The 15,118-nt window shown below is 40.8% G+C and overlaps 1 long non-coding RNA gene across 1 annotated transcript in view; it reads left to right on the top strand.

The window, feature by feature from the left end:
• LOC108448713 overlaps positions 1-15,118 on the top strand; it is a 254,468-nt gene that overhangs the window by 188,663 nt on the left and 50,687 nt on the right. The gene's annotated exons all lie outside the window — the stretch shown is intronic.

The raw sequence follows: 15,118 nt of genomic DNA on the forward strand, positions 1-15,118 counted from the left end.
TCGTATTTTCTGTCGTTTGTGATGGAAATGACGAACGCAAACCAGCCAGAATACAGGGATGTATCGTGGGCCACCAGAGTAATGGAGTTTACAGTGCATAAATTGTCCTTTGTGTAACAAGGGATTTTCCCAGATAAAGAATAGGTGTGGGTGTGTTATCGGGCTCTGCACACTGCTTTTGTTGTTTGCCAGAGTTAATACGGGCTTGGAAATTCTATTCATCAGCATTTCCCCCCAGTGGAGCCTGTCCAATATGCTTTACCTTAATGTATTCCAAACATCTGCATTCAAATAATTTATTCATAGGCTGAAATCTCTAATCCCAGTCTGAGGTGCAGAAATGTTTACTTGGTCGCTTTTCCTCCGTTAATCTGGGACAGTGACAGGCAGGTCACACAGTGCCGTCCTTTCGCATGCAACTTTGGGAACAATGGCTTGTTAGTCATTTTCTCAAAGAGCAGGTAGAGGCAGCAGTCTGTGTGGATGTATTGAGAATCAGCTAATGGACAGAAAGTACCTGCTCCGACACATTAATTCCCTTCCCTGTCAGGCTGCATCATTGTAGAGTGTGCATGATGGGAAGCAAGGTCCCATCGCACTATGGCACCTGCTGCTTTTCCATCTGCCGAGCGCAATAGCTCCTTTGATTGCCCATTTTTCAGCCTAATGACTTTATTCCTTTTCTTTTTGGAAAGTTTTTACATTTTTATTGTTATTTTGATAGGCATGGTTTGTAGGGTTTTTTTAATTTCCTCTTCTCCAGTGGGCACTTGGAGTGTTGTTAAAAGAATAACTAACAAAATAATATTCCAAACCTGTGCCCACATTCTGCGTGCCCCAAGTGTTGTGTTTCATAATTTATTCTGATAAAGTTGTCATGGTGATAATGTCTCTTGAGAATGAAAGTGCCATGTGCCTGGCTGATTACAGGAAACAGCTCAGATGGTACATAAACTGGTAAATATTGAACCCATGGGCAATAACATTAGCTGTATTTTGTCCATTTATTTATTTATTCAGTGTAGCTCTGGTCAGCTTGATACTGCAAAGACTGTGACAATTCATATTTTACTTTCTGTACACTTAAATTTATGGGGATGGGAGACAGGCTTCTGCTGTGTTTTTGGTTTTCTTTTTTTTAAATCCAGTGGCATAAATGTTGGCAGAGATCCCTGAAATAGCCTTTGAATTCCATCTAAAGCTGTTGATTTGGCTGGATTAGTCAAAGCACCAGATCATTAATACATATCGAACATCTGTCAAAGATAGAACTTCCAATTAACAGATGTATCATCTGTAAATTGTGACTTCAGATTTTGTGTGAGAGAAGTGCCTTTAGGATTCCTGATAAATGCTGATTTTATTAATTTCAAATATGAAGATAAAAGACACACTTTCAAATATGATTCTCTTCCTTCAAGAAGAAAACAGAATAATGTGTTTTTCATTACAAACATTGATTATGATATTGTCAAAGCATACCAGTGTACTCCGTGGAGTTTCTCTAGGAAAAATCTTTCAGTAGTGAATTTTAAAATTACACACTCCAACAGGGAAAGTTTAGATTATGATACTCTTTTTCTTTTTTTTTTGTGCATTTGTTGTGTGGTGTAGTCTTCAATCTGCATTTGAGAAATGCCAGAGAATAGCCTGCAATTTTTGTACAAATGTGAACTATAAGGTCCTGAAATATTTCAGGTTTTCGTGTGTTTTTCCATGATACTTTTATTTCTGTTAAGTGATTTAGAAAGGCATCAACTACATTTAAGTGTACAGGCTTTGTGGGTGGGGGTCTGCTGCACCTGACTTCCACTGGAGTTTTTAAAACTATTTCTCACTTCTAACTGTAGATAGAGAATGTTTCAAATAGTCCTAAAGCACTTAGTGAATGAGCTTTACATAGCGCCCTTTAATCACCTTGGGAAGAACCTCTCCTTACAGACAGAAATTTAAGGCCTGACACATATTTGAATGATGTAAAATGAGCATGTAAATGTTCTGATCAGCACAGTTTTAAACAAGATCCATAATTTACCCAAACTGAGATGGGATTGCGGAGGGACACGGAACTGGTTGGAGACTCCCCTGAGCAGATGGGAAGTGGTATTAGAGTAATGTTTTAAGCAGTGTTGTGTGCAGGAGCCAAGAAGACGACTGCTGGCCAAATGCAGAGGAGCTGGTGGCCTTGCAGGCGGTGAGGAGCAGCTTCTGAGCAGTCTGTTCACCACGGTAGCCCTTGGCACCAGCAGGGACCTGTAGGAACATGGGTCACTCAGGGACACGGCTGGTGCGGGACCAGGCCTGGGCCTACACTTGCTTCTTCTGTGTGTTCAACAAAAGAGAGCAGAACAATTTTTCCAGGTAATTCCTGTCTAGCAGGGCAGCAGCAGGGATGCCACAGATGTGGCACTGAAGTCTTTCAAGGTCGTGTCAGTATGAACACAAGCTGTAGTGTCGTGTGATGGCCATCCCAGAGGCAGCAGCTCCCTGTTTCTAGCAGATCCTGAATTTCTAGAAAGGGTCTAGATTGAGAGCTTTCTGCAACTTTCATTAATAAGGACCCCTCTCCTAGTAAGCAATAACTGATGTATTAATATAAGATGAGTACCAGGGGCCCTGTCCCAGTCATGGTGGGAGCCTGTATCTGTTTGCGTGGCTTCTTGCCCAAGGGGCCTGCTGACAAGAGAGGGCTCTGGAATGCACAGAACCCGCTGATCACGGTATGATTTGCATCTCTGTGCACAGTTTTGGTTCCATAGACTGGATGTCCTGGGCTCTACCCACCTGCTTCTCCGTGGCTGAGTGACTGAGATGTCACAGCAATCACAGCACTAAGGTGTTCAGCAGTGTCTGCGGGATCACAGAACTGATGCAGAGCAGGAGGTGTCTGCCCTTGAACAGAAACACCCCTACTGTGCTCAGGGCTTGGAGCAGCTCAGAGCTTGAGGAGACACATTTGCTGTGACACGACAGGTGGTGCCAGGCAGGCACATGCTCCTCATCCAGCGCCGTATCCTCGAGTGCTCTCACTCAGCTGCTGCACGGTTCCTATGGATTCAGCGAGGAGCCAGCTCCTTGCTACTGTTAGCATAGTTCTGAAACCCGGTCCTAGGGAGGCCTGTTGCTATACAGCACAGATGTATCACGCAGAGTGCCTTCTGCATGGCTGCATAGTTCAAATGCAAATTCTTTGGAACACTGTGGCAGGATTGTATTGCAGAATTATGTGAGAAGATAATGAAGAAGGGAGGAGGAGCAAGGAATGAATGTAGGAAATAGAGGGCATCTATAGTAAATGTGAAATGTGACTTCATAATAGGAATGTGAGGCTTGACCTTAAAAACTCTCTCTGCTACCCGTGTTTTCCTTTGTTTTGAACATGGGTCTGAGAGGGTTCACTTCTCTCAGTGCACCAGCTCAGGTGCTGGAGCACATACTTGGAACAGGCAGTTTCCCCCCCACCTTTACTGTGCACAGCCAGGTTTTATAGACCCCTCATATCCTCCAATGTTGTCTCTTTCCAGCATCTCATTCCTTGCTGAGTCAGGAGACTCACCTGACTGTATGCTTCAAATGCAAATTTCTAATCGGTAATCTAAAGAAAAAAACCATCAATTTGGTGCATCATTGTGGAGGACCTGGGCATCATGGTTGCAAGCTACATCTCTGTCATGGAATACAGAGCTTCCCACCTCTGCTGCAGGGAGCCTGAAGGACTGACAGACCCTCAGGCCTCTTGTTATTTCCCAGACTTCCAACTGTGCAGGCATGGGAGCCTGGGAGGCTCTGTTTAACTATCTCTCAATTCCTCTTGCAAAAATTCACCAGCATTCTGCCAGGTGAAAGATAGGCAGGTGCTCAGGATCCTGATTACAACTTTATTTCTGTTTTGTTGAAATTAATAAATTTCCTTTTTTTAAAACCAAAATATTTCTGATAGATAATTCTTCTTAATCTCTGACATAACTGAATTTCTCCCTAGAAATTTGGCATTTCTATTTTGAAGATACCCGTTTTTCAACAGTCCTTTCCCATCATGGGTCAGGTCAGTAAACCTTTCATGAACAGCAAGGTTTTTCACACATTGGGAATTTAAACAAATCCTCTCATATTTTAATGTTCAACGGAAGTCACATCTTCTGCCCTCCCAAGATGTCAGTCACAACTCTCAGTGGAGTAGGATTTTTCAGTAGGGCTATAATTTCACCTATGTCTGTGCAAGAACAAATTGATTCACAACCCTGAGCTACTGTACAAGAGGGGAAAATTAACTGCTTCTGCAAGTCATGAAATTGTTATAAAAAACCCCCCCAAAAAACGGAAACTTATTATAAAGTCAGTGTGAAAAGATTCAGTCCCTGACACGTCTCTGTTTCTTGTGAGAACTTGCAGTATATTTAGCTCTTTGACAAGGTTATACATTACACCTAAAAAGAAAGGGGAAGGAAACACTCCACACTGCAGACAAAGCCTGGAATTATCTTTAATAGGTGAAAGACGGCTGTGACCCCAGCTCAGTGCTGTGATGGAGAGCTGCTGGTGTGACAGCTCCTTTCTGCACTCTCAGATACAATGAGACAGATGGAAGCAGAGTGTCATTCTCCTACTTCCCATTCTGCAGGAATCAGAGAGAGATTCAAACTTGGTAAAAGCAGAATGAGATGCTTTCAACTTGCAGCATTTGAAAGGCTCGAGTTTCTATGTTGTCTGAACACCATTGACAGGAAAATGAAAAAAAAAAGGAAAAGCTGATACATTTCTTCCTACAAATGACTCAAAATGCTGGAGTTCACATATTTTTATTTTTTGTGCTCAGCTGAAAGTTTGAGAATAGCTCTGTACACAGTTTTTCCAGAGAGAAATGGAGGGAGGGGAATAGGCACCGAAGATCCAGAAGATGTATGAAGTAAAAATACAGCAAATACATCATCCTCTTTCAGCCTTTATTTCAGAGGCCCTCCAATGCAATCCCTTCCCACCTCTCCCAACCTTTAAATGCATTCTGCTGAAAGTCCTAACCAAGAACTATGATCAGTAGAACAGAGATGCCAAACAGGCTGGTCAAGCAAACAGCCCAGCTGCCAAAACACACCATGTGGATTTTTAAAGACCTGTGGCAATGTTAACAACATTTATTACAGAGCCATGAAAACACATTGGAACCAGTTATTACTTAGGGATCTGTAGGTGTTAAAATCAGTGAAAGTTTGATCAGTTTGAAAGGGAAGTCAGAAACTTTTGAGGGCATAAATCTATTTTTAAGCAGAAATTAAAGTAAATGGCCCTGAACTGATGTGTATGTGACAATAGGATCAAAGAATCATAGACAGTGCTTAGTTACACACCACACAACTTAGTTCAAGTGGCACCTCTCCTGTGGGCTGTCTGTGAGCTGAGGTTTTAGCCCTCTGTAGTTTAAACCTTTTGGTCTTGAAGCTCTTACTTGGTGTTTGAATCAATTCAGTCGGTGTTGTAGACTTGCACACAGTGTTCCCAGCAAGTTTCTAGGAGATTTTGAAACCCAGAGCAGATGTCCCCTTCCTCTAATAAGACATTTTGATTTTAAGTGGTCATAGCAACAAAATGCCCTCCTTGGCCTTTTTGAAGAATACCTCCATAGGAAGAGCATTTTAATTAAGAAAATATACTAATTAGCTACCACCTGAAGTGAAGATAGGAGTTTCACTTCATTAGCAAGGCTGGGTGTGTTGGAGAAACTCACCTGGCAACAAGGGGACCCATTTTTCAGGCTATTTTCAGTATTTCTCTTCCTGCAGGGAGAAAGCAATGTTAATTAAAACCTGTGAAAAGCAGGGCATTTTCAGCTGTTAATTTACAGAAGTTTGAATAAGTCAAAAGAGGAAAAGGCACCTTTTGGCAAATTGTGCATATAGATGGCTGCCAGCAAACCTGCACTTAGCAACAGGAGCTTTTTTATAAGCCTGAGGGAGGCTGTTGTACTGCTGGAGCTGCAGGGTCCTTCTGAGCTTCTGCAGTGTTCATAAGCGTGTGTCCCCTGACCCAGACAGGGCCTTTAAACCCTTCCATCCCATACAATTTGCAGTACAGACTATTTCTATGCCTGTCAGAAATAATCTGTGCAGCTAAACCCAGAATTTCATGGTGCCATGTGGAGTCTGTGCATGCATCTCAGGGCTTTTCTGCCTAATTCCAACATCCCTCTGCCTTTTTCCCCAGCTTTTTTTTTTTTCCTTTTTTTGGTTTATTTCCAGCTATTTTCAGATATTTGTGAAAGATGGAGGAAGAAAAGAAGGGTTTTTCAGTATTTAATGCTTGGTTTGTGGCCTTTGCTCTCTCGGTCTCCTGCACTGACACGCACACCCAGCTGGGGCGTGGCTCGAACACGCCCTGCTCAGCCCTCCTGCGTCCGAGCAGATCCAGCGCGAGCTCATTCGGGGCCATTCTTTCATCTCAGTAGCTCCATTTGCTGCCTGCTCCCACATCAGCTTGCATTTTTTCACTTGTGTGGGTTTCAATAATTTGTGTTTGTGGGATTTCTCTGCCTCCCAGTTCATGTCAATTAGGAGTACTCGGTCGTCCTCGCCAGCCAAATGAGCCCATTCCGGTGCGCGATGGGGGTTTTTTGGTCCAAAGTCACCATGTTTTGATAAGACTTGCTGCTGGATTAGAAGGCCTGGCAGCATTTCAGGGGCTTGTTAAGAAGCCTGATTGAAAATTTGCGCTTTATTAAAGCTGAATTGAGGGAGGGTCTTTAAACAATGACTTCCTGTTCCAGATAATGAGGGTTGTACAGACAAGTGCCACTAGTCAGGGAGATGCTAAAGGTGGGCATTAAATGGAAGATTTCTGAACTGACCAGACTGGAGCTTTCTGGAGGAGCTCAGGAGCAGCCAAGTCAGGTGGCCTTGATTTGAATCCTTAACTAGCTTGGTGAACCTCAAGATTTGACTGTAGGAGAATGAGAATTCCCCTGTGTTCTACCCTACTTTTGCAAATCTTGCAAATCTTCCAAATTAATCACTTTCTAATAGGATATAGCGATGTTGTCGTTGACATACATCTAACACAATCCTTTCCTTTTCCTCTTTTCACCAGTATTACTTTCAGAATTGGCAGCAATTTAAATGTCTGGAAAAAATATAAATAAGAACATCCTTATTATGTGGGTGACAACTGAGCTTATTTCGGCAATGCTATTTATAGTAAAGCTCTTTTTAAAATTGTTCAATTAATGTAAATACTTCAAACTGCTGGTCTGATACATTCTCTCTATTTAAAGAAGGAAAAGCAGGATTTTTTTTAAGCATCAGTCAAATTAAGCCAGATGCATAAGCACTGCAGAAAACAGTATGACATTTCTTTGTGCATCATGGATTCTGTCTTCAACAAATATCTGCTAGAGTGAAGCAGTGTGGCACTTTGGCCCATAGTCAGCCAACCCTTAATATTTTAAAATCAAGCACAAAATGAACTTGGTAGTAGCATACAGCAACTTCTTCATGGTTCCTGTTAAAGGTGCTTACGTGGTATTTATTTTAAATGCCAAATCTGACTAGGTTGTAGAGTTCTTTTTGCTTCCAGAAGCGTGTTGATGCTTTAGCTTCACCACTGTTCTGTATTTGAGGCTGATGTAAAAATATTTTGCTATACATTCATCTCCATTTGTAGCACAGACATTGTGAGGAGTGCTCTGAGGGATCCCATATTTAGTGTTGTTAACATCCAAGTTGTTGTCCTTCTCAGTAACTCAGATACTTTGGGGTGATACATGTTGGTGATTCTTGGGAGAGCAGAATCTGCACTTGGCAGAGCAGGCAAGTGCTGTGCTGCTTTCTTCCTCCAGAGGAATTTATGTACATCCCCATTGCTTCACAGGAATAAGTAGCAGTTTTGAATAATTACCTAAGTATTATAGGCAGGGCTGGCTGGGTGATACACTGTGCCCTTAAATCAGCTGGTTTTACTTACCAGACAATTGAAATCTTTTATAGGCATAAAATACAAAGCCTGTTTGAAATAACCAAGTCACTGAATTTGCTTAGTCTCCACATGAGTAATTTTGTTTCACTGAAAATAATACAGCTTTGCTGGAAGCTCATGTTGGAAATTAGGGGAATATTAGCATAAGTTGTTTGAAAAATATCCCTGCTCTTAACCTTATTTCTTCTCTCTGTTTTTGCCATTTCCATATCTTAGCATAAACCCATGTGAGCCCAATTTTTCAGTATTTTAAGTGAAGCAAGGTTTATGAGGCAGGTTAATATCTTTTATTTGCCTAACTGATATAGTTAGGGAAGATCAGACAGACTTTTTTTGGCATACAGTTCCTCAGATCATTGGAGATGGTATGGAGCTCCTGAAATCTTGTTTGTTTTCTTCTAAATATGTCAGTCTAATAAAAAGATATTCAATCTCCCTACATACTTTGTTTAGATCCTTAGACTCTAACAACATTATCATTTTAATACATCGTAATTGTATATGAATAATATATTCTAGATGAATTATCCTCAGTTTTCTTGTAGAACATATTGTCTGGAAGGCAGACGAAGTGCAAACTAACCTAATTTATTCTCCCTCAGTGGAAAAGCTATGTGCTACGTAGATTCCTACCCAGATTTTTTTCTATGGCTAATAACCAGCCTATTTTCCCTATCTGTGAGAGTCTTCAGAACTTAAATAGAATTTAAGTATCCATTCAGAAATACCTTAGTTGGGGGTGCCTCATGATTCTCCAGTTGGCCCCAGCCACAGGATTTTTATTTCATAAGGTTTTATGTCATATTGTGTTGTGTCATGAACCAAACCCTGTCCACAATCAACAGAGAGGGGTCATAGCTGCAGGTGGCATTGTTTCCAAATGCATTTTTGTTCAGACTGTTCTTCAAGTTTCAATGACTGATTGTGAACCACAGCCAAAGAGAGCATACAGCAGGATTCCAGCAGTGTCCAGGGCTTCTCAGCTGAGAGCTGGCCAGAGGCAAAGTGTACTCATCTCCACTGACACAGAGCTGTGGCTTAGGGTCTTTTGTCTCTCCCTGAGAACCATGACTTGGGCTAAAGCAGAAGCTACTGCGTGTTTCCATTGCTAAGAGCAGATTCCAAGACATGGCTTAGTAAGCAGTGTTACTAAACTCATAACTGGACTGCCATTATTATAAAGTCATTATATATTAAAAAAATTAGGTGCATATACATCTTTAAAGTAAACTTTTCCTCTTGGTGCACATAGATGCTGGAAGTACATCCATGGTGTAAGCAAAGTGGAATTAGTTTTGTAGGAAGCTGAGAGCTCCTTCATCTGAAAGGGGGAGCACCTCATTTAGCGCCTGAAACTGCTCGCTGCTGGTGACATCTCTTGGAGGTGACACTGGTGGAGGTGTTTTTAGGGGAACAGGAGTAGAGAGGCCACAGCTGCTGGGTGGAGAGGAGCTCCAGATCCTGTCTCAGATCCAAACTGCCTGAGACAGGAGTGCCCATCCAGCAGGGTGCCAGGGCTGTCAGCAGAGATGGCTGAAGTCTCTCTGTTTTATCTGGGTGTGCCAGCCCTGCCCTTCCCCTCCAGCAGGAGTGCTGTGGGGCTTTACCTGCATAAGACAAGGTCTGTAGGGACAAGGGGTATAATTTATTCATCAAGATTGCCTTGGCAGCTGCTCCCTTGTACTTTACATTGCCTTCCTTCCCACAGCATCCTAGCTTGGAAGCGCCTAATGGGAAAAAAAAATGGAATGGAGTGTAACAGCACACTAGAAAACAGGAAAGAAAATAATTTTTGCCATAATACCTGCAGTAATTGGAATATTTAGGTGAAAATCATCCTCTAATACCATATTTCCCTGGTTTCAGAGGATTTATCATTATTTCCAATGGCTCTCCTGCCATTGGGTAATAAAGGTAGTCAAAAAGCAGAATTCTTGTTCTGAACAGGAAAGTGAAAGAAAAACAGTGTAGTGCAAAAGCTGAAATTTTGTTTGGGGATAAATTGAAATGATACTTTCATTCAGTCATATCAAAAAGTCTAAACAAAGTCAAACAATACTGTCTGATTCAACTTCTTAAACTGCATTCAGTTACAAGAAGTTGTAATCATAGTGCTTCAACCCCGTATTAGTAATCATAACCCACAAAATATTTTAATATTCTTTGAATATCAGACGACTGAACTTCTTGTAACGAAAAGTTTCAGTGATTTGCCAATATGATTCATGACAAAACCTTCTACAATTCCAAAACTTTTAAATTTACTCTTTTGTGGAAGATCTTTCTTTCTAGAATTTTATCTACCTCTATCTGCAATGCAATGGACTTGTGGCTCCAAATATATTTACAGTATGTGCTGTGAAGTGCTTTGAGAAATAATTGGTTGGTGTTCTTTTGCATCTGTGAGATTTGGGTAGATCCAGTTTAAAGCCTGGATGAGACTGAAAACTTCTGGGCTGATGTTCAAACCATTTTGCATTCAGTGGATTATACTGGTTAAATATTAGTTTGGTTTGGTTTGGTTTTGGTTTTGACTCATTCTGGTTTCAGATCAGATCTCTGTATTTCAGATGCCCACTGCATGCTCATTGGTTAGGATGCGTGTGAGCTTCTACGAACATCAAACCCCAATCCAGCAAGATGTGTAAGGATTTTAGTAATTTTAAGCACGTGAGGAATTCAGTTAAATTCTCAGTGTTGTTCATATGGTCCAAGACATGGAGGCACTTGGAGTTAAACCCAAGACCTTCAAGAAAGAGAGAAAATGCACTGATAGTGTTGGACTTTGAAACAAGGCAGATGTTTTACCCAATTTTATCTATTTCATTCTGCCATTTTCCCTGTTTGCAAGATCTTTGATAAGGTTTTTTGAAGGCATATACCATAAGCTGTTGGTTTTATTATCACTGCTCATGTAAGTGCAATGATTTCTATCCTGGTGTCACCACGCTGACCTTTGCTCTGGTCACAGAAATACTCTAATCATGAAGTCAAAGTGTGCTGTTAATAAAGAGACTTGGTAGATTTTGTCTAAACAATGCTTAGATTGACTATTGACTTGTGAAATGGGACAATTTGAAAAGATACTACTCTGTTAGGGTGACTAATCAATTAAAGCTCTTACAGAGAGATGCATGAATACACTTTCCTGTATTTGTCCAAGTCTTTTTGTGATGGCAGGTGAAGGCAGAGTGAGCACCTCTCTCAGTAAGAGGGATTTGGTGTGTGGTGGGTGTGCCCAGTGTGCATTTTCCTCTCATTGCCTCAAACTTGCCATGATAATTTTTCTTTTTTGTTATACCTAAGCCTCAAAGAAATAATGTGGTCTTCCTGAGGGCAGAGAAAGTGTCATTAAAATAAAGACGATTATGACAGGTATTGTATCAAAATTCAGTTTTCCAGATAACTACTAATTAGCTAGCTGCTAACCATGTGGGAACACCAGGACTTTATGCACCCTTTGAGGCAGAAAATGGGCTCTTTTTAAATTCAAACAGATTCAACTGATTGGACTGATTGCTGTAAGCAGAGTGACATCATTGGGACAGGTTTTAAATGGGCAGTGCCTCCCTAAATTCTGCAGGAGAGTGTTTGCAGGTTTGTAAGGACTGACGGTGCTGTACAATCATTTTGTTTGGTGACTGGCTGTATTAATTTGGTGAATCAGCTAGATGGTGATTCAGTTCAGGATCACTGTTAATCTAATGAGTTTTATTGACTCCATTTCAATTTTGACCTTTCCTTGTATCATCTAATTTAATTTTAGTAAAAGTTTACAGTCGAGACTGTAGCAATATATTAGATATTAAGTTTTCTCCTTTTTCAGCTTTTAAAAAAGCCTAAGAAAAACAGAACCAGTTATTCTTCCAACACAGCAGCCTGAATGAAAGCTTCAAGGATCTAAACAAATGAGGCAAGGAATCTGAGGGCTACTTGGATTATTGTCACAGAATATATAACTTGGTATATCTGGGTTATCAGATTAGAGGCTTTCTGTCCAAATCCAGTGTGATAGAAAATGCCTTCTGTGGCCATAGAGCTAAATCAGAAGTGCTTAGGCTGTTATGAATTTATGGGGTTTTTGGAAGGATGTAAATCAGGTTTAAAAAACTTGTTTCCAGCTGTAATTACTTCATAGTACAGTGATACAGTACTGCACCTAGGCGACAATGCCAAACTAACAGGGCAGAATAAACACGCAGAAGAGAATGACACATAGGAGATAAGTAGGAATAATTTGTTTGCAGACTTTGTTTCATGATTCTGTAACATATTTATCATGGAAAAAGCAGAGGGATTTCAAAGCAGCAATTCTGGGCACTCCTCCAGAATTAAGTGCAGCTGTTTATGCCTTAAAGTCAATTATTTTTCTTGTTTGTGCTCTAATCATTCATTATTTGTAGATGCCACAAAACAGTCCGTGAAGCGCTGACAGAACAAACATTATTCCCTGTAGAGTTTTTTTTTAAATATTTATTGTATGCTTAAAGTTTGTATGAGGTAGTTCTATGAACTCAGCAGTACTGAGGGTGGGGAGGGCAGCAATGTGTGAATTTAAAGCCTTTTAGCACTATTAAAAATCAAAGCCTTATTTATTTTTAAAATCACTTGGTTGATGTTTTCCCTTTTCTTCTGGCACATGTTACTGCTGGGATAAATCTATTAACTATGGGCTGAGTCAGTATGGATCTGTTGCACTGTGAGCCATGTCAAGTTAGTATTTCAAAGAAGGATTTCTTTCTGTCACTATAGTGGTACAAATACCTCTGTCCATCTGATGCTCACTTGCCTGCCACTGGATCCTCACCTTGAGGATCACAGGAGTGGGTTAATTATTAATAGAGGGCAGGTTTGATCCTTGGCTACAATGAAATAATGCTCACAGCAATCACTGTGGTTTTCAATTCAGTATTGTGAGCTTTGGGAAGCCTGAGTAAAGGCTCAAGACATCCACATTTTTAAAAGCATTCATCCCAAAAAGTTGTGTTAGACTGTTGCCTGAAATATGTAAAAAAAAGGCTCAGGTAGGTCCCTGTGGGTCCACCCAGTTCAATAGAATGTACCAGACAAAAAAAAAAGGGTCCCACTTGATGACCAGTCTGTATTGCAGCAGCAGCTCTGTCTTCAATAATTAGAGCAGAGTGTCTGTAACCGGGATTTCAGACTCTCCTTGTAGGATCTTGTAGGACTGGCTGGCCGAATGATGCAAAGGATGCAGCCCTCTGTTTTGTTTCCTGCTGCCTCTAGTTCAGTAAAAGCAGAGAGAAACAGAGGGAATAAAGAGTCTGGTTATGTTGTGCCTGTTAAAAATTACAGCTCTTTGTACTAGGAGAGGGAAGAAATTCACGGACACAAGGGCCAGAGTCTCTAGTGGGACAGGAACAGCTTTGCATTGTAGAAGAAATGAAAAGAGAAGAGGATGGTACAAGAATAAAACAGAAAAAATCATGAGGAGAGGAAGGAAATATGTCCAGTAATAGAGAAATATGTAAGAGAACAAGGAGGCAGCAGGGAAAGGCCTACAAAAGACCTGTTTTCTACTTGACTGCCTGTGCTTTGGGTGCAGACTGCTTTCATGCAGTAAGGCCCTGGCATTTAGAATTACAGTTCAATAGGACTTAAAGGCAGCTCATATTTGAAAAGCTTTATTATGAACCCAGTCCTTCTTTCCTATTCCAGTTCTGATTTTTTCAAAAGAGAGAATGATCTTGCTTTTCATTTGGGTATGAGACAAGCAGAATTTTTTTACTGGAGTAATCAGTTCATCAGTAGCACTGAAGGAATCTAATTCAACTTCTATTTGTCGATGTAAATCAGGGAAGATGCAGATGAAACAAAATGAGTGTGAAAGAGGAATAAGGGGCAAAGAGTTAGAGTGGCTTTGCCTAAACCCAAGTGACCTCCCTGTGTGGTGTAAGAGTGACAGCCACCAGCCATATTTGGGTGATATGTTCAGTCTCCTGAATCTGTTTTTAAGGGAAGGCTGGTGTTGGCTTTTGTAAGGAGTAGCAAAAGGCCAAATTCCCTGCATAGAACAGTGTGCTGAGACACTCCGTGACTGACCCAGGGCAGGCAGCTCTGCTTCCCAATGCAAACTGGGCCACATCTTGGTCCCTTAGGCTCTGCTGCACAATGTGATATCTGGGACACATGTCCAAGGTGCTTTATTTTGTATCTCTTGCTATTAAAGTAGATAATGTACCAAAAAGGGAAGTGTACCAGAATGATAAACAAAGGTGGATTACATGTTTTCTGGAGTGTTACTATGTTAGCAACCAGCATATTCAGCTTTGAAAATAAGCTCTGCATGGGGATAGCTACTGCCCTTGGGAGTTTTCTTGCAGTTGAAACCAGCTTACTTTTGTATTGATTAAAATGTTGTTTAAGGCATTTTGGAAAGATGAGTATTCAGAGGACAGTTTAATAATTTAACCATCCAGCTTAGTCCTCTCTATCCCTCACAAATTCCAAAAAAGAAATACCCATAAAATACAAGTCTGAGAAATGTCATTACAGCATTGGCTTATATAAATTGCTTGATGCAGCAATGTCAGTCTAAGGATGAGCAATTGCTCTGTAGACGAGTGTTTTCATGACTGAAATAAAGAGATGCTGGGGGCTGTAGCACCTGTAAGTGATGGGTGGATTGAGGACTTAGATGCCAGCCTGAGTCTGGTACATGCCCAGGGACCATAAATGATGTTGCCATGTAAAGTGATGTATTACAGTAGCACTCAACCTTTGCAGACCATGGACAGGATACCATTTATTGCAATAATTCTCATTAAAAATGTGTTTCTATTCTTCATCCACTATGAACATTAATGTGGGTGTAAAAATACAGGAAACTAACACACATTGAAATGTAATTTGGAGCAGAGTCTGTGGGGAGGGTAGTGCTGCTGCCTTCTCTTTACCTGTAGCATAGAGCTAAATCTGAATGCTGTTTTGACCCCATAACTATGAACCTATCACCTTTCATGAGTGCTAGTTTCATTTAGAAGTAACTGCTTTTGAAGAAAAAACAAAAAAGAAAGAGAGCCCACCCAAAAAAGCCTCTATCAATTCATCCAACTGATTGGTTGAGATAGTAGCAATGTTCATCAAGCACAAATACTGATTTGTTTTCTGACAAGTTAAAAGCACAGAGACTGTG

Source organism: Corvus brachyrhynchos, unplaced genomic scaffold, assembly GCF_000691975.1.
Source record: "Corvus brachyrhynchos isolate BGI_N302 unplaced genomic scaffold, ASM69197v1 scaffold97, whole genome shotgun sequence".
Lineage (NCBI taxonomy): Eukaryota > Metazoa > Chordata > Aves > Passeriformes > Corvidae > Corvus > Corvus brachyrhynchos.